The sequence below is a fragment of the Tyto alba genome, unplaced genomic scaffold (genome assembly GCF_018691265.1).
Source record: "Tyto alba isolate M040663 unplaced genomic scaffold, T.alba_DEE_v4.0 Super-Scaffold_38, whole genome shotgun sequence".
Classification (NCBI taxonomy): Eukaryota; Metazoa; Chordata; class Aves; order Strigiformes; family Tytonidae; genus Tyto; species Tyto alba.
The window spans coordinates 13,274,929-13,292,825 of NW_024881313.1; the positions used below are offsets into that span (position 1 = coordinate 13,274,929).

The 17,897-nt window shown below is 46.8% G+C and overlaps 1 long non-coding RNA gene across 1 annotated transcript in view; it reads right to left on the reverse strand.

Moving 5' to 3' along the window:
* LOC122154332 overlaps positions 1-17,550 on the reverse strand; it is a 62,983-nt gene extending 45,433 nt beyond the window's left edge. Inside the window, exons 1-2 of the long non-coding RNA XR_006166220.1 lie at positions 17,032-17,550; positions 16,156-16,317 (exon numbers count right to left, since the gene is read on the reverse strand). This is a non-coding gene — a long non-coding RNA (uncharacterized LOC122154332). The remainder of the gene's footprint in view (positions 1-16,155; positions 16,318-17,031) is intronic.
* Between the last annotated feature and the right edge of the window lie 347 nt (positions 17,551-17,897).

Consider the following 17,897-nt stretch of genomic DNA (forward strand, 5'->3'; position numbering starts at 1 on the left):
CAGGTATATAATTTTTGCAATTCCTGAAATGCCCATTCAAAGATGGTCTACTTTATTGGTATTTTTAATCTCAAATCTTAACTACTTCTTCCCAGAAGTACCTCAACTTTTACAGCTAAAAATCACTAATATTCTTTACATGCTTCAACCTTAATAGCTATTTGCATGGAATAACCTATGCATGTCTCAGCTCTGTAAAACAGACTTTGCTCTCCTCAGCCCATAGAGCTAAAAGCACCAAGCTAGAATATCCCTGCAATCCTTGCTTCTGATGTCCTAGACCAATAAAACAAAATGCTGGAGCCAAGTTCTCCTATCCTTTTGCTAACAGTTCCTGTTGGTGCACAGAGGATGAAGAGGCAGCTAGACACAAAGAAAGCATGCAGTAGTTTGTTGATAGATTTTTATGGGAGTGATAGATACAAATCATTAAACATGGCCAATTATAAGCTTAAAAATAATGGATGGGGAGTGAGGGTAGTAGCATCCAAATTGACAACTTGTTTCAAGCTAACAATATACAACCACAACTAAGCATGAGTATTGCTCTTAGGGAAAAATAAAAGTCTTCAGTCTCTTGGGCACATAAACAGCTTTCTAAAAGTAATTAATTAACTGTGCTATGACAGACTGGCAGCGGGTTTTTTTAAAAATGTAAGGACAAGAATTGTACTTGGATGTAGCTGTGAAGATAAAGGAGATCCAGCAAACACATTAAAAATAGGAAAGCACAGACTGTTTATGCTTAGTATTAGCAATTTTGGAATATCCTCTGGGCTAAAGCCAGAAGGTGCCTATAACTACTACAATGAAGTGTTCGCTCTCTCTGTCCCAAGGACCTGTTAGAGTTCATAACCTGGAATTAGATATCAGCATATCCCTGCTGGGAGAAGTTTTCTGAAAGCATAATTCACAAAAGCTACTAAACTGTCCAAACTAAGCAACTGAAGGAAAAGAAGGAATTAAATTAACCACTTTCTGACATTCCCGAGGTATAAACTGCTCCTAGAATTAGGCACCTTATTTTACTGTTGCTAATATACCCAATGGATAGAGTTGGCAAGGCAACGTAATTTCAACTTTCTGATTCAACAATTTCTTTCACATTAGAATAAAGCTTTTTTTCTGATATAAGACTCTTAACATCTGAAGTGCTTAAGATGCTTATGAATGAACTCATACACATAGGGCCAAAGAGCAAGAGAAAAAGACTTCATACCAAAACTGTCTAAGAACTTACCTGTGAGGAGATCTTGGTTCCTGAGTAAAGGAGTAGCTAGATATATTAAGCCAAGCAGAACAAAATGAACAAGGAAAATCAAAAAAGTTCCCCAGATTATTCCACCGGGCAGTGCTTAAAGCAATTACTTCAGAATTGTGAGTTTTGACTTCACACTTCCTGAAGCAGAAGAAGAAACTGAATCTTTTAAATCCATAGCAAGAGCTTCAGCCACTGAGCTGATGAGAAAAATATGGATGGAGGACAATGGAAATGGAGAAGTGGAAAAGTCCTGTGACCCTACCATATCTTTTGTAACTCTAGGGTGTTACAGACCCAGCTGGAACTATTTCCTCATAGCCAGCACTAGCCTTATTTTTTGCTTTCACATACCTCTGTGAGTCAAGAGCACGATTACTACAGAACTTATAGTATTTTAGGCTGCAGTGGTAACATTTAAGCTCAAAAAAATACCAGAAGTCTAACTATCACAGCTGATACTAATTCTGTTGTGATAGCTGAATGTGAGGTGCAGTCATTTATCTGGGAGCAGAGCTTAGCTATATGTTGTTAGCTCCTTAAAAGTGACTAATAGGATGCTTGAATATGTGGCTGAAGCTGACAGCTGAGCCCAGCATGATCAAAACAAGATTGCTATGGTCTGACTTATATCAGCCATGGAAAAGGTACTGTGTAGTGAAGACATGCACACTGAAAAATGTCCAAAGATGATATTCAGACTGTCATGAACTGAAATCAGCACACTAAAGAAAGCCAGAGCTTGAGTGCATGGTTGATGTGAAGTAATTATGAGGTAATTGAATATAAAGTAGAAACCAATTAAAGCTAGAAGCTGTGATACAAGACAACAAAGATGAAGAATAAATAATACTGCATGTAAGAGAAACTTTCTGCACAGCCATTTCACTGGGAATTTGCAATATTTCTTTATTGTGCTCAATGGTAGTAATAATGTATGAGAAAAAAAAAAAATCCCAAGTGAAGAGTTCAGCCTTCAACCAAGCCTGTGACTGAAGTCAGAGTCAGGTTTGTGAGTAACACTGACTCAGCCACTAATAATGTCAGATGCTGTGTAAATGATTCTTAAGTAGCCAAGAATGAAATAGAGGTCCAGGCTTAGAGGAGACAGACTCTTGTAGAAATAGACATCAAAAGAAAAAAGACTGTGAAAGCTAAGGAATTAGGACAGCATTAATCTTTATTCAGATTCTGTTTTCTTTGAGATTTCATTTTGATTTCTAAGAAGGAATTTGCGCTGGGATTACCTTTTGATTACTGTACTTATTTCTATGCAACTTCAGTGACTCATTCATATTTTAGAACCAACAGGATTTCATTAAAGATGAACCTCCTGTTTCTTAAGGCATGACAGGTAATAAGATGCATTCCCTCCCATTCCTAATGAGTCCTTTAGCAAAAGCAGAGGTGACCACAGCAAACAGCCCTCAGGTACTAAACAGGTCAAACCATGTGGGTTTTTAAAAAAGGTAGCTCCCACATCATGTTTATTTATCATGAAAACAAAGAAAAGATCTTAACCTCAAGTGTATTTTATAACCATTGGAGGTTACCTGTATGCTGACATTTCTGCTGAGAATTCTCTACTTAAGCAGTGATATATTTAACATCCATAAGTAACCCGAAAATCACTTCCATTGTCAAAAAGAAGTCTCTCAATTTAAAAAAAAAAAAAAAAAAAAAAAAATAGTTGAGTCCATTTTCTGTCAGGCTATCTTTATGACAGCTTTTGTTTCCTAAATACATACTCAGGAGGCACTGGAAACTAGGATAAATTTATCAATGTAATTTCAGTTGGGTAGATTTTCCATCCCCACTAGGCATATTTATTGGAATCTGACTATAGCTGGTCACTTTATTAATAGCAACCAATTCATTTGATTAATTTACCCTACATTTCTGTTCATGAAATAGCCTCTCCCATTTTGATTTCTGCTTTTTTTTTTTTTTTATAGGCATTCAGTGAATGTTTTCAGAATATTTTAGTCCAGGGTTTGTTTGGAAGCTCTTTGCTTCATCTAATCACAATGATTATTTCTGTACTGGAGTTGATGTGACATGAAATCTTCAGCTAGTATTGCCTTTTTTCTCCTAATTGACTTTGTCACTGCAAGCGTAGTATCAGCCCACTTCTGATGTGATTAGTGAACATCTAGCATTATGTTTGAAGCACTGACTTACCAAGGGATGCACAAATCCATATGGAAACAATCATTCTCTAAACATTCATGAGACAAAGCAAGTTTACACAGGTGTAAGTTAAAAAAAAAAATATATGAAAGGTTAAGAATACAGGACAACTGAGTTGTCTTCTGAGGAGTGAGAATTATTATAGGTGGATCCCTATGCTATTATCCCAACTCATTTCAAGCCACTCCCCTGTTTTTCTGTGATATGTTCTCCCAACACAGTATGATCGTTCATCCATTACTCCAACTACCACATGACCAGCTGCAGCTAAATCAATTGAAGACAGGCAACACGGACCATGGCCCATAGGAGTCTATGAAATGAGAATTACAGGATACAGAAGCCATGAATTTGCTATTTTTACAGAAGTTGTTAACATAAATCCACTGTAACTAGCCTTTTCTAAGCATGCTGAAGAGAGAATTATTCCAAATATTTCTACAGTCTTTGAGGTCCTAGCAAAAAGGTAGGGAACAGAAAATTCCTAGAATTCAGAGATTAATCTTAAATCAATCATGCAAGGTGGACCATACTCAAAGAAGGCTAAGTGGAAATACTGTCTTAGACTCAGTATAATTTCTCCATTAATATACAAAGCTAGGGTAGAAAAAAGCTTCCATAGCGGCCCTCTAGAACCATCACATTCCCACCAATGAACTTTTCCTGATGAATATGTAAGTACATATGCCTCTCATTGCCTGAAGTGTTTTACAGGTCAGGAGGTTAAAAACTTTCCATGGGCAATAGAAATGTAGGTGCAAATTTAGGGAATGTAAAATACGTGAGCAAAATTGAGTCAGGGACCTGTCCAGCTAGCTGAACTTTAGCCTGAATCAACAGGCTAGCGAAGTCACAGCTCCACCTGTTGAGCTAAAGCAAATCATCCACCTAAAACGGCATGCAGCACAGATTCTTTTTTTTTTTTTTTTTTTGCCAGACATAGATGACTAACACTGTGCCACTTGGATAAAACAAAACATAAAAGTTTAGGGACAAATCATGTAGTCATTACTCTAGGTGAAGGAGTACTGTAGCCATTGAGCCATTCTGCCAAAGATCAAAGGACTGGGATCTAAAGGAAGGGTCTCATGGCAGACTAAAACCAGGATGACACTCTTCTGGGTACATTTACAACAGAAACAATGCTGGAAACTAAAGTGTATAGACCCCACTCAGCTCTTTTTAACTTCACAGGAGACTAAGTAGCTCAGACCAAATGCTATGAATACCACATAGCCATACATACATATTCTTTCACGTTTATTAGAAATGCTTACTTCTTCCTTCCTATGCTAGCTATGAATAGCCAATTCACACAGAGCAACTCAAGCTAAAATATAATGAAATATCATTCCCAACCACCTTATAAAAATGGAAATACTTATCAAGCTAAGGACATCATTTTATGGCCAGATAAATCAATGGCAAAGTGCTCATAGGTCTGAATGGTCTTGAATGAACATAGAGGTTTCTTGTGGAAGAATAAATAAGGGTCAATTTTTTGCCTTACATGGTCATCATTCAAGTACCTTTTTCTTCTGAAAGGAAAAAATATTCTGCAGTGGTCTGCAAAAATTGTACATCAGTAGCAGTTAGATTTCAAATCTAGACCACAGATATAATACTGCATATGGGCCACACATAACTTTCTCATATACGCCACCATTTGCATCTCTTTGTAATTCTAGAAAAAAAAAGTAAGTGGTGGTGCCTGGATACAAGGTATAGATGTGTGATCTTTTTTGACATGGAATAAGAAAATTTTATATCCTAAAAACAGAAATGCAAAAAACACACTGCATTCACTTTCTTTCAGTCCTAGTTCAGTAAAGTACTGAAGCACATGTGAGTGAGCCTCCTGACTTCACTTGTATTTTGCTTCTAAAAAGTAGTTACACATCATTGGCATCTACTCTGAAGTGTCTGCTACAACCCCACAATTTCAGAATATTCTATAAATTGTGAAGAATAAAAGCAGCACTCGCACCTCCTCTAATGTACTTAGTCACACATTTCCATATTCATTTGGATTGCATTACACTGAAAGACTGAACCATATCATTACAATCTGCTAATCCACCCAATAACTTTTCCAAGACTCACGCTCTGCTCTAGTTAGCAAATATTCTGTGCGTTTAAGATGCAAACACAAACTACATTCTGATATATTTATAATTCTGTAAGATAGTATCTTATTGCAATGACTTGTGCTAGTAGAGCCAGCAGAGCTGCTCACAGAGGAAGGAGATACACAGAAAGAGCTGCCACCATTTTATTCAGTAGGAAGAAGCTGAAGATACAGGAGACGATTTGCACAGAGTATTGTCTTATCAAGGACCAGATGATGTTGTCCCTTACTCACTCCAAGTGTCCACTCATGGAAGTGGATCCAGTGAAGTTAAGGGTATCTTTTGTGCAAGTAACTACTCAAAATCCCAGTGTTTTATTACTCAGACACTACAAGTAGTGTTACTAGGGAGTCATAGGCTTGCACCTCTGTTTTCAACATGTACTACACTACCATCTACTACAAGCAAGCCAATTAAGTAAACGGGATTGTTTGTGGAAGCAGGGAGAACAAATAAGTAAGAATATAAAACTGTTAAGCTAATACCCATTACAGACAAAGGCAGCAGGATGGAGCCCATCTTTTTTAATGGTGAAAGTTTTGATGTACTATTTATTATGCACATCTTTTATGTCACATCTCTCTATTTGTACTCCTTATTTCCCTGCTCCTTAAAGATCTGTTCACTCAGCAATTGTCCTCCATAAAGCTACAGTATTATTGCTATGTTTTACCTAGCAATATTGCATCCAAAATCTTCTCAGGGTGCAAAGCATTCCCCACATAAACATTAAGAAAAATCTCTGTATGTAATACAGAGTAGCTGCAGAAAGTGATGACAGAAATTACTCTAAAGTTAAATTATGGAGTAACATTCTGATTTCAAGTAGACCAATATTTTACAATATTGCTATTGACAAAGCAACAGCCATGAGGACACAGCATTAATATTATTCCTATTTTAAGTCCATGCCTTCTTTTGCAAGACCTCAAATGCTATGGATGAGATTGTAAATATAAAAAGCAGTCCATTAATTTTATATAAGCAGTTTTATACACCTGAAGGCCTGCGACAACATTTCTTCACAAAAATAGCCTAGCAGAAGAACTGTTTTTCTAAAGTTCAATCAAGAATGGCTTGTAAAAATGACTGTGCAGATAAATATTATAGTACAGGTGGTCTGAACTATCCATAATAGAAATTCCATTAGTTAAAATTTTTTAAGAGCTGCCAATTACACTTTCAATTTAAAGTGGCATCTGAATAATGACAAGCAATTCTCGGTGATAGAAATGGTCTACTTAATCTTCAACAGGAGACAGAATCTGTCCTCGCACAAGTAGACTATTGGTTTACATAGGAATCTTATCTTGTATAACACTGCAGGGTCAGGCCATAGGATCTGCTGTGTAGAAGCCTTTGTTTTTCCATAGTGCTCTCAATATATGGCTGGAATGTGTCTTCTTGATTCCTTTTTCCTTTTCCCCAGTGGTTCATATGCACCTCCAGCTGAAAATTAACTCTGACATAATGCAAGGCTGACAGAGGGGGGAGGAGGGTGGAAGGGGCATAAGTCATGCTAGTCACTAATCATTGGTAATATTACTTGTGTTATTTCATACATAAGTTTGCAGTATCAGGCAGAAGCAGTATACTCATAGAGCCAGATCCAAAACTACTGGAATCATTAGAAATCATCACTGAGTTCAGGGATTTCTGGATCAAAGCATCAGATGTTCTAACTAGGAAAGTAAATAACATCTGGTTTTCAATCAAGGATGCTGTGTTGGTTATATTTTAAGTAAGTGACTCTTTACTTTTCTTTCTAAATAAATAATATAATTGTAATATATATATTATATGCATATATATATTTTTTTTATTTACAGGTGGTTCCAAGAACTGAGGCTACTAGATCACTTCTTTCCTCGTATTATTTTGGCTGTCAGCTCTGCTGGTAAAAGATGTTTTCTGAGCCTAGGGATCTTGTCCCACTATCACCAAAGTTTAAGGAAATATAAAGCAAAATAACATAAGCATATTTTACTTATCAGCTCTTCAAAAGTTCAGCAAAAAACAAGAACAATCACAAGCACACACAATAAGAAACAACCAGACTACACACACACAAAGAAGCAACAAAGGTCTTCATACTTTAGTTTTTTCATCAAGTCTGATTTAGAAAATGAAATTTGAGGAAAATAGGGCACTAGTATCATTTTTATCTGGTAGGATCCCAGAAAGTAAAAACGCCTAATTTCTCCCTCTTCAACAGTCTGCAGATGTGGAAAGAGCAGATCATCTTTCCATGTACTGGCCAAGCTGTCACTGAAGTGATGAAACTGATTCACAGGAGAGGTGATACGCCAGAGGTCACTGGCAGAAGTAACGCATGAACAGACAGGACAGAGACCAACTAGTGGACAAATCATTTCACAGCAGACTCAGGGGGCAAGGAAGCAAACATCACTAAACCAGTTCTTAGAGGGGAAAGACAGGGCACCTGGAGAGATGGATGCACTGTGCAAGGCAGATGAACGTCCCTGAGACATTTGTCACTAGTTGGACTGCGAGACACTGACATTAATGAGGGTGGCATTTGGAAGATAAAAGCAATATCTCTGAAGCAGACAATACAGTTTCCAGGCACCGCACATGGGGACATGTTGTAATCAAAAGGGAATGGAAAATGTTCACGTCTAGCAAAAGCATCACCATCGCTACTGATATTCATGGGAGAATATGGATCAGGAATAAATGGCTCATGGTTTTGTCTAGAGGATTGGTGGGGATTGTGGGTTGTTTTTCTTCTCAGTCCAGTCAATTCCCATCACATTCCTTTACTGAAGGACTCTCCATCAGTCATCCACTTACACCTGCCTTGTCAAAAGTCAGTGTTTCATTGACAAGTGCTTTTCAGGCAGCAGACCTCTAGAAGACAGCTCAGTCAATAGTGAGTGGGGATTTACAGTGGTGGAGGCACTTGGCTGTGATTATCTCCTCTTGAAAACAAGGAGGAAGCTGGGAGATACCCTGAGCTTTGGCTATCGAGACACAAGCAAGTGGAGGGAGCAAGATCTGGCTGCCTCTCAGAGGTGTCTCAGAGTGCCACTACTCCAAAAATGCCATCAACTATGTATGAGAGCCACTCCTGCCATGACCCATGGGATAAGAAGTGTCATTATTAATTAATCACTGCCTCTTCTCACATCTCAGTGTCAGCCGTGTCCCACAGCCCATTTTGACTCCAATGCTCTCAGGTGTCTCTCTCCAAAAGGAGAGGATGGTGTGCAACTGGGATAGAATTAGACAAACCCAAGCATCCTGGAACAGCCTTCCTGATCCCCATGCTCACCCTGCCAAGGATCTTAGATTATTAAATCCAAGATCCCACCCCTGTTGCCCTCCACACTCATGTATTACCCCTCTGGTCAGTTTTTGCCCAGAAGATAAAACAGCTGCTTCGCCATTGAAAGAAAACCAGTCAGCAGCAACAGTAAATACATCGATCTGCTGGTCCACACACCTACTTCTTCCTTCAGGAAAACTAACGCAGGCAGCCAAACCGCAAGTCCGGATAGGGTTGCGGGTGAGGTCTGAGCAGCCGTGGCCCGAAACGCGGACCAGCCCGGGGCCGGGAGCCGGGGAAAGAAGCGGGGAAATAAAGAAGCGGGGAAGGCGGGAAAGTGGGGATCCCAAGGGCCGGTGCGGGGGCGGGAGCGGGAGCGGGCCCGGGCGCTGTCCGCGGTGCTGGCGCCGGGCGCTGTCCGCGGTGCTGCAGGGCGCTGCCGCGGGGTCGGCCGAAGCGGGGGGCGCCGAAGCGGGGCCCGCCGAAGCGGGGGGCGCCGAAGCGGGGGGCGCCAGCTCGGGGGGTGCGCCGGCGGCCGGGAGCCCCTCAAAGGCAGCCTTGTCCCAGCCCCTGGCCGCTGTCCCCGCAGAGCCCGCACTAGCCTTCCGCGGCTCGGAACATTCAGCGTCCCCGAAGGGGTGGGGCGGGGGGGGGGGGGGGGGGGGGGGGGGCGGGCGGAAAAACACACTTCTTTTTTTAAAAAAAAAAAAAAAAAAAAAAAAAAAAAAAATCACGTGGACTAACCGTGCGCTGAGGAAAGTTTTAGACGCGGATCCAGTAATCAACAGGAAAATGGGAACCCAGACTAACCGGACATGTAATAAGGACAAGTTCTTTCTGCTCCCTCTTTAATGCTGCATACAGAGTGCAGCTCCACGTGTGAAGGTGCCCACGTCCCCGTCCTGCTGCAGAGTACCGAGCGTCTGCCCGCTGTCCTTCAGTGGCGCCTCTCTCTCTTCTTCCATTTAAACATTGAAAGAGAACGGGGAAGTGATAGAAGAAAGCTGACTGAATCCCTCCTTTAATCACAAACAAGCACAGCAAGATGGATTCTGGGAAAAGAAGCTGTATTCCTAAACAGCGACCGGTGTCACAGTAGTTAAAATAGAACAGAAAAGCCTCTCACAACGTCAATTCTTATGTAGATGAGGCGACATAAGAGCTTTTCTCTCTCTTTGCCGGTTTAGTGAATTTCTAATTTGCCCAAAGAAGCCCTAGAGGAATGAGGAAGAAAAGGCGGGAATTGGGATTGCTAGTCGTAACAAACATTACCCTGCTCTGGATTGTCGCCTAGAAATATACTGAAAATGAGGGGATCCAGCGTCACTGTCTCAGCCGAGTTATTTCTCTTGACCTTCGGCTTTGTCCATCCAGGCTGAACAAACTTTCTGTAATGAGCATCGCCCCTGCTGTCTGCCAGACACACAACTTTGGTCTCTCTAGGTCGCAGAAAGGGAAGGAGAATGAGAGGCGGTTTCCCCTCCAAAAGAAGGGCACTCACAGGAGTTTAAACAACAGGCAGAAAAACGTAGGGTTAAACAATAAACTAGGAAATATGCTGTCCTGTTGAGCAGAGAGCAGTTTCCACAGCATTGAGAATCCGCCAATATATATCATATCAATAAAAAGGAGCTCTTCGAAAGCTTGCATAGTAATTGAGATTGGAGATCTTTTTTGATATGGGTTGGCATTTCCTCATATCAATCTGACAGAGCCAACTCAGGAAATTGCTGGTAATATTCATCTGGGGAGCACTTTCATTAAACGTAATTCATTCGACTTTCACAATAAATTGAGTGACATCCTTACAGCAGAACCTTTTTATCCTTGATGAAGTGCTTGCCAGCCTTTGGTTTTCCACTTTATTGTCACATTCCTTAAAGCAGAATTGTCAACATGTCAATCTGCTGCATGAAAAAAAATGCTAAAGCTGTATTTACAAAGCACCCAGGAGGTGGTTTAATGCTGACTTACAAGAAGAGCGAGCTGGGTGTTAAACTATCTGATAAATCACAGCATAACTTCACCCAAACCCAGTCGGGAGAACAGAAGCCAATCCTAGGGAGGGAAGGATGGCTCACACATTCATTTTCTCCAAGTGCTGGCTATTCCAACCAATTGGTTTCTTAACCTGCTTCACCGCACTTTCCAAGACGACTGGGAAATTGGCTTTTTGTTAATTAAAATGGCGGTTTAGAGACGCAGGGAAATATTAAAGAGCTTAAAATGGATACCCCTAGGTACCGACTTGGAAGATTTGGCTAGTCAAAGAGAGGCGGGGATATTGGATTATATTCAGGTGCATCCCTAAAAGGTGAAATCTGTTCCAGAGTGCTTTCTCCAGCGATTTAAGAAATTAAAATAGTGTGTATTAAGCACCGGGGAAAAGATATTTCAGTGCGAGGAAACCCCTTCTTAAACTCCTAAAACAGGTCCCTGGTGGTTAGGAAGGAAGGAAGAAGGAAGCCCGGAAAAGAATGCACCATCCTCCGCTAAACAAAAAAAAAAAAAAAAAAAAAAAAAAAACACCAACAAAAAAAAAAACGCCTAGAGCGCAGATAAGTTTGTTTCGCTTACACCAGATGCAAGTTCGGTTGCTCTTCCCGTGCCTTACCTTCCGAAAGGGAATTACTGCCCCTACACCACCGCGAAAGCGTCTCTCAAACTCCTTTAGAAAGAGGGAGCGGGGTCGTCTCAAGGCTACGTAAACTCTCTCACACAAAAAGCCACTTCTCTCCCTCCGCGTCAAGCGCTCCCCCCCCCCCCTCGCCGCCTTCGACGTCAAATTGAAAATTGCAAGAAATCGCTTATTTGGGGGGGGGGAAAGCAATACCCGAATGCTTTCAGCACCAAATGCCTCGGAGGAAATACGGTGGGTGGTGATTATGACAGGACAATGCCTTCTGTCTCTTTTGTTTTTTGTTTCTTTTATCTTCGCTGCCTCTAGAGGTTTGGGGTTTGGTTTTTGTTTGGTTTGTTTTGTTTTGTTTTGTTTTTTTCCTCCCACGACAAAGTAGGACACAGTCAGCAACTATCTTTAGAAAAAAAAGAAAGAATGAAAAAAAAATCAACTTATCTTCGCCGGCACGTCATATCTCTTCACGTTCTCCATAGCTTTCATTAACCGGGGTGAAATGACCGCAAACAGTGCGACACAGAGAGAAATTAAATGTACACAAACTCTGGAGCCACTAACCCGCTGTTTACTCCCTCAGCAAATACCGTACCACTTGGTACCGCTGAGGACAATTTTAAACCTCTATTATTCAAAACATTTTTTCAGGAAAGCTCCGCTCAGCTGTCAGAAGGCCTCCAAACTGCCGTGACGGTGTGGAACAGACCTTAAAATCCCCGGTCAGCACGGGGAGGAGGTTAGCAGGCTGTTTCCACGACTCTCTGCCAAATGCCATCGCCCTGTAAAACAGGGGCACCGGGACCCCCGCAGTTGTGGACACTCGCCAGACAAAGCTCCCCCCGCGAAACACCCTGCTCGCATCCCTCGTCGGGGGGTGAAAAATCACCCCCCCTCCATTTGCTCTTGCGCTGCTTGAATTCTGCACGGAGTTAAAACTGGCTCTGCCAGTCAGCTCTGCTGTATATCCTAATTTACAAAGCCACCGGTGAAGAAACACTTTGCTGGGAAAGGACGACAAGCCGGGGCGGGGGGGAGGGGAGGGAGGGAAGGGAAGGGGCTGACGGAGGAGGGCTCCTTACCCTAGCAGCATGCAACGCAAAACTGCGACTGGTTTTAAGTCCGTACCCGCTACTCCGGGAAAGAAGTACCTAAGTAGTGAGCTGAAGTCTCTCCAAACCGGGGCGATCCCAGCGGAAGAGGGGCATGTTCTCATTCCTTGCTTGTGCCCGGAGGGAAGTTCCCCCTGGAACATGCAAAGGCAAAGCCTGTGAACACGGAGGGAGGGGGATGGAGGGGAGGGGGGGGTGTTAAAATCCTGCAATCTGGAAGGCATTGTGCCGCCCGGCGCCCTGGGCTTGCCCGAGGGGTGAGCGGGGTCCGGGCGGGGAGCGGCAGGACGGGGCGAGCGCCCGCCGCCGCCGGGAGCCCGCCGGTCCCCTCCCGCCCCACGCGTGCCCTCAGCAGCCGGCACGGAAAGGATCTGCCTCCTCCTTTGGGACCATCCTGGACCTGTCCCGGTGAGAAATAACCAGTTAGGATCTTTGCCGGCTCTGCCAGCAGCCCGCGCGTTTTGTAGTCGCTTGTACACCATGCTGCTCCCACCCAGGGAAAAAAAAAAAAAAAATATATATATATATATATACATATATATGAAAAGAAACAGCCTGGCGTTTTATTGTCCTGTGGTATAAGACTGGAAATTCACCGGTAACTAGGCAGGAATTAAACGAGAAAGTTTCCATTAAGGGAATGGTGTAAAAACCTGGTGTCCTTATAAAAAGACAGAGCTCAAACCTGAAAGAATCTACGATCTCCGAGTTGTTCTTCTTTCTTAATATTTACGTGTTTCCTTAATGGCGATTTTGAGCTCTGCACAGTGCTGTTAGTTAAGAAAACATTATCCATTAGAATAGGACTAAGGTGCTTTTGAAAGAACAGCGGTGAAGTGGAGTCTCGTGGTAAATAAGACCGAGTGTAGCTGTTTGAACACTTTCGGCAGCTCTCTAATGTAAAGAAAGAAAATAACTGCAAGCCTTTAAAGATTAACTCCTAATTCTACCAAGTAAATACTAAGTTATCCGTTTAGGCCAAAGGAAATGCAGTTCCACCGCAAATCAAATATAACGTTTTCAAAACACTGCACAGCTCGAAACAAGGAGAAAATGCGTGTCTCACCGAGGCTAACTAATGTTCTTATCAATAAACCATCTCTACCCCAGCAAAATTCCTACTCGTTCTGGTCGGCCGTGACCTCTATAAATTTCAGGCAATAAGGCTGGATGGCACATGGCTCTATTAAAAAGGGGGAGAAAAGCAGAAGCACTTTTTTTTTTTTTTTCCCGAAGATTTCATTAGGAAGATTTCATTAAAGGTGGGAAGAAGAAAAAAAAAAAAAAAAAAAAAAAAAAGAAAAGAGCAGTGGTTTGCTGGGTGAAGAGAAATTACAAGCCAGCGACTGTCTGTAAATGAGGAACTTCGAGGCAGCTTCGCTGCGGCTCTTCCACTATCACTCAACACCGCCTGGTTCAGGAGGAGGGGAAACATGCTATTTTCCCTCTCCCCTGTATTATTAACCCCTCTCAAAGTAAAAGAATTTTTTAACAAACTCGATAGGAAGCTGGGTTTGCCCCCATTTCATTTACCCTTCCTCACAGGTTGGGTACTCAAAATCTAATTCCAAATTGAAACTGCTTCTCATCCACCCAGAGCGAGGCGTAGACACGGGTGGGCACAGCGAAGTGCTGCACCTTGCTGGTTTGTGGCACCGCTTTAATCAAAATTTCATTCTTCGATGCTAATAAACAGTTTATTGCCAGGCAGTGGCCTAATAAAAACTTTCAGAGTCACTCTCGAAATACAGAGAATAGGGAAAGATTGGCATAAACGTGGAAGTATCGACTCTGAAAGAAGAATCGGGTTAGACAGGGAAATCCTTTGGATCGCCCCCGAGTGTTTTGGCAGAACGCACAGCCCAGCCGAAGAGGGCGTCCCCTCCCCCTAGCTTGTCTTTTATTCCCGATTCTTTTTTTTTTTTTTTTCTTCGTATCATATTTCGCATTGTTTCGAGGATGACTGGAATTTACTCTGCAATGACAAGCCTTCGGAATAAAAAAAAAAAAAAAAAAAAAAAGCGCAAGCATTCAGGTAATGAAGTCTGTAACTAAACGGTAATTGAATCAGCATAATTTGCACACTGAATGGTTTTCAAATGCTCCCAGTTTACAATTAAAGGAGAATTAATGCGCTTGTTGTTCAGACTGCAGCGCATTAGAATAAATCCAGCACTGTTGTTGTAATGAGTCGAGAGCAGTTTAACTGCCAGCAAACACATTTAAAATTTAACACGACGTATCGATCCCGCTCCGGCTTTTTGATAGATTATTTGCCACGCACTTTTTCTCCCCGCTCCCCCCCCCCCCCATCCCACCCACCCTCCCCACCTCCGGCTATAAAACTCGCGGGGAGAAGAGACGCCCGCCGCAGACGTGGCACCGCCCGGCGAGGGCAGGGGCCCCCAGCCGGGAGCCCCGTCGGCCGGGCCGGGCGGGACCCCCCCACCCCGGCGCTGCGCGGGTGCGCTGGGAGCTGAGCGGCCGCGGGAGGAGCGCGCCGCCCGGTCGGCCCCCCCCCCGCCGCCCCCCCCTCCGCTCACCCCCCCCCGGCCGGGCCCGCTCGGGATTGGCTGCCCCGCGCTCCGCCGCGCTGCCCCGCAGCGCCCCCAGGCGGCACGGCCGCCACAGCGCAGGGAGCGGCGGCGCCCGCGGAGCCGGAGCCGGAGCCGGAGCCGGAGCCGGAGCCGGAGCCGGAGCCGGAGCCGGAGCCGGAGCCGGAGCCGCAACCGGGCCGTCGTTTCCCCCCGTGCCGGGCTCCTCTAGGCCGCCCTCCTGGAAAAAAAGGCTTTTCCCTCCCCCGCCGCCACGGGGTCGAGCTCCCGCCAGGCGTTTGCCTGCTTAACGCGTCGCAGGCGACCGAGGGTACGGGCTGCAAAGGAGCAGCCTTGCCTTGTTTTTGTTCTTTGCGGTTGTAGAGGGAATAAAGTGTGTGTGTGTGTTAAAGGAGATAACGCCGCTGTTTACTCGTGTTCCTCCGGTAATCTTAAAGGAGATTTGCAACGAAAGTCAATGACACTTCACCCGGAAAATACCAGCTGTGCTCGTCACCGAGTGCCTGCACGCCTGTGCTGCGCCGCCCGTAGTGGCACAGTGGAGGGGGGTGTCCCTTCAGGAGGGGCTCCCACCCTCAGGAGGGAGCAAGAAGGCAAGAAGTTGCCTCTATCCCACAGCCTGGGCGGCGGCGCGCCGGTGGCCCCGCAGGTACCGGGGGACCCGGCCCGGGAGGTGGCACCGGGGGACCCGGCCCGGGAGCCCCCGACCTTCCCCTCTCCCGGTGGCGCGCCCCTTCCCCGCGGAGAAGTTACGGGTGTCCTCCTTGCACCCCCACCCCCACCCCGCCCGCGCCGCGCCCCGCCGAGAGCTCCCGGCCGAACCCCGCGTCTCCCCGGCCCGACCCCGGCCCGACCCCGGGAGGACGGGGCAGGGCTGGCTGCGGGGCGCCGGTAGTTGCCGTGAGTTTGTTCATTCTCCGCCAGGCTGGTGCCCTCCTCCCCGCCGAGCTCCCCCCTCCCCGAGCCGTGCGAGGGGTCGGGGGCACTCACCAGGTAAAGGGTGGGCTGCAGCAGAAGGACCGCGTACCAGTACACAGCCTGCATCCTCGCCGCTCAAACTTCCCCCGCGCTGCCTTCGCTGCCTCTTTGTTCCTTCCAGAACATAGATCCACCTGACATCCACTTTACAGAACCAGCAGAGCTCTCACCAGCCTAGACAAAATGAAATTATAGACCCCATGACCACAAGACAAGGTTAGGCTTGAGACAAGGGGGGAAGAGGTGTGTAGGGAAGGGGGGGGGGGGGGGGAGAGAAGGAGGAGATGGGGTGTGTGGATGGGGGTGGGGAAACAAAAAAAAAAAAAACGATTAAAATCGAGTTAATCCAGCGTCAGAGCAAAGTGATCGCACGGTCCGGGCTGGCTGCAGAGCGCCTGTAGGCAGCGCTCCCCGGCGTTCAGTCCTTTTACTGGGCGTGAGAGCCCCGTGGTGTGGGCTGGGACGGCCCGGGGGTGCCACCGCCAGCCCTGCCCTGCCCGCCCTGCCCGCCCGCCTGCCTGCGCGACCTCGGCGGGGACCGGGCGGCAGCCGCCCGGCAGTCGGTGGCCGCGGAGCCCCGGCAGCGCGCTGGGGAGCGGAGCGGCGCTGGCGCGGAGAGAAGGGTCAGGAGGAGACGCCGCGATCGGATGCTCCTGGGCGCTTCAAGCCGAGGCTCCGGGACGCCCGAGCAGGCTCTGCCTTACCCCCACAGGCGCCCACCTCCCTCCGCCGCTCCTAAGGCTCCCCGTGCCTTGCTCCGGGCCGGGACCGCGCCCCGGGGGCGCCCCGACGGGCGCGGACCCCCATCCCCGGCCCCCAGCCCTCCTCCGCCCCCGCGCCCCGCGGACAGCCCCGCCGCCGCGGGGGGGCCGCGGCGGGGATACGTACGGCGTGGGGGGTCCGACGGCGGCCGGGGCTCCGCGGGGCGCTCCATGGGCGAGCCTAGAGGGGCTGAGCGCCGCGGTGCAGCCCGCCGACCCTGCGCATCTCCTCGCCGCGCTCCGCACCGAGGTGTCCCGCGGCCGCTGGGCATCCGGCGCAGGCACTGTCGGGGCGGCGGGGCGGCTGGCAGGCTCTCCCCCCCCTCGCCTCCCCTTCTCCGCACACGGCCGCGCTCCGGCTCCGCCGAGCAGGACACTTACGGGAGGAGGGAGCTGCCCGGGCTGCCCGCTCGCCTTCGGCGGGGGGCGCGGGCAGGAGCGGCGGCACCGGCGCTCCGGGGCGTCCAGGGCGATTTGTCTCTATTAAAAATGACTTATTGGCGAGGGAGCGGCGAGCGCCTGCTATTTAACTTCAGATAAAATCTATCTGCAAAGACCTTGGCCGATCATCTTAAAATAAAGCGCTGGAGCCGAGCACTGTCCGAGCCTCACTGCTTGGGGAGAGAGAAAGAGCGGTGGAGGGGAGGGAGCGGGGGGGGGGGGGGGGGAGGGGAGGGGGGGGCTTGCTTGGCGAGGGTGGAAGGGAGGAGGGAGAAAGGGGAGTTTAGAGGCGTCCCATCCTCTCCTCTGAACGGGGTGATGAATCAGAGCCCTCCCCGGGCGGCGCGTGCTGCCTGCGCTGTCTGCGCTGCCTTGCGCTGCCTTGCGCTGCCTTGCGCTGCCCGCCCTGCCCGCCCTGCCCGCCCTGCCCGCCCTGCCCGCCCTGCCTGCCTTCTTGCCTGCCCTGTCTGTGCTGCCTTCTCTGCGCGCCCTGCCCGTCCCGCTGCCCGCGCTGCCGGCTGGGGCACAGCTCCTTTCCCTCTCCGCCAGCCC